Source organism: Hemiscyllium ocellatum, unplaced genomic scaffold (assembly GCF_020745735.1).
Source record: "Hemiscyllium ocellatum isolate sHemOce1 unplaced genomic scaffold, sHemOce1.pat.X.cur. scaffold_452_pat_ctg1, whole genome shotgun sequence".
In the NCBI taxonomy this organism is placed as follows: Eukaryota; Metazoa; Chordata; class Chondrichthyes; order Orectolobiformes; family Hemiscylliidae; genus Hemiscyllium; species Hemiscyllium ocellatum.
This window is the reverse complement of record NW_026869065.1, coordinates 440397-442540: the sequence shown is the minus strand read 5'-3', so window position 1 is coordinate 442540 and position 2144 is coordinate 440397.

The window sequence follows — 2144 nt, the reverse complement described above, 5'->3', positions numbered from 1 at the left end:
GATTCTTTACTCAGCGAGTCGTGAGTTCATGGAATGCCCTGCCAGTAACAGTGGTGGACTCTCCCTCTTTATGGGCATTTAAACGGACATTGGATAGGCATATGGAGGAAAGTGGGCTAGTGTAGGTTAGGTGGGCTTGGATCAGCGCAACACCGACGGCCGAATGGTCTGTACTGTACTGTATTTTTCTATGTTCTATGTTCTATTTTCTGAAATGTTTCTTTTATTACACAGCAATAGATATTTTAGTTTTGAAAAGTTCGTCCCTTCATTCCGGAGAGTACTACTCATGCTCATGTCCGGAGAAGACTTTTCTTCTCAGAATTTGTTGAAGGGGAATACTTTTATTGATTTAATTAGCTGAATGATTGATTTTATTTTTTTGTGTGTGTTTGAAACGTATAAGTATACATTTTTCCATTGTCTGTAGTTGTGTGTAGTAAAAGGAAATCCTGCTTTTAATGTCACATTTAAGGGACAGAGAGGATGGCTTGTAGATTTTTAAAAAAACAGCAAATCAGTGAGATAGATTTATGTCAGTCAGAAAAGATAGGAATATAGTTCAAAATTCTCTTGTGGCTATACCTCTATCAAATGATTTTCAGTTTTTAGAACTGCTGAAGGGAATTGTGTCTCTGAGGAAAATGGAAGAGTCATCAGTTATTGGACACTTGGATTGATTCTTATGTTCGGCAGCTTTTGACAAGATTTAGTAGAATTATTCCTACAGTGAGCTCTTCTGTCAGGGGCATCAACAGGAGATTCTATGGCAGTGACCATAGATTTAGGATGGTTTGTTGCTCTCCCTGTGCTAGGATTAAGAACATCTCTAAACTTTTCAAGCACATTGTTAAAGGTGAAATTGAGTAGCCAGAAATTATTGCACATAGTAATAGGAATGATATTTTAGGGAAAGGTTAAAGCAGTACAGAATGAATTTAAGAGGGGAAGTCGAAGATTAAAAATAAAACCTTAGAAGTAGTTATTTCTGATTTACTCCCAATGCCAACCCCAACCGGCAAGGAACATAAGGTTAAAGGAGATAAATCAATGGCTGAAGAATTTTTATGTCGATGAGGGATTTCGATTTTTGGGAAATAGGAATCTATTTTAGAATAGAAAAGACCTGTTCAGAAAGGATTGGTCTAATCTAAACTGGAAAGCAACCAATATGTTTGCAGAGAGATTTGCTCATTCTATGTAGGGAGACTTTGTATGGATAGAGACAGCAAGGGGATATTCCAAGTTGCATAACAAATTTTAGGATGGATGGAGAAGTTTATGAATGTGAGGATAGCATGTCAATTAGAAAAGAAAGACGAGAGATTCAAGAGTATACAGTAATTGTGAAGCACTCAATTGCATTTAGTTAAATGTAAGGGGTCTTACAGGGAAGGCTGATGAACTCAGAGCATGTTTAAGAACGTGGGACTGGGGCATCATATTTATTACAGAAAGTTGGTTGAGAGATGTTCAATTCGAGAGTGTAGTGCTGGGAAAGCATAGCAGGACAGGCAGCATGTGAGAAGCAGGAAAATCAACGTTTTGGCAAAAGCACCTTATCAGGAATAAGCCGATTAAGGCCTTTTGCCTGAAACGGCGATTTTCCTTCTTCTCAGATGCTGCCTGACCTGCTTACTTTTCCAGCCCCACATTCTCGACTCCCATCTCCAGCATCTGAAGTCCTCACTTTCTCCGGAGAGATGTTCAAAACTGACAATTCAATGTTCCAGGTTTTTAAGTGTCACAGAAAGGATAGAAAAATCATTCAGTTGGCTTTGAGGGGAGGTCCGCCCTTTTTGATTAAGGAATAAAATAATGCTGCAACTGAGAAAGATATTTCTGAAAATACATCCAGTTAAAACATGCGGGTAGCATTAAAAATAAGAAAGCAAAAATCTGCTTGAAGCGATTGCACTAAATGCGCATTTGTGACAAATCGTCCAGTGAAAATATATTGGTAGAAATTAAAAATAAGAAAGGAAAGAGCACGCCAATGGTATTGTACCGAATGCTCTCCAACAATAAGAAAGAAATTGAGAAACAAACATGCAGGGAGATCTCGGATATATGTAAGCTTAATAAGGTTGTTATAATGGCGGATTTTAATTTTCATAAAATTGATTTGGACTACCACTGTATTA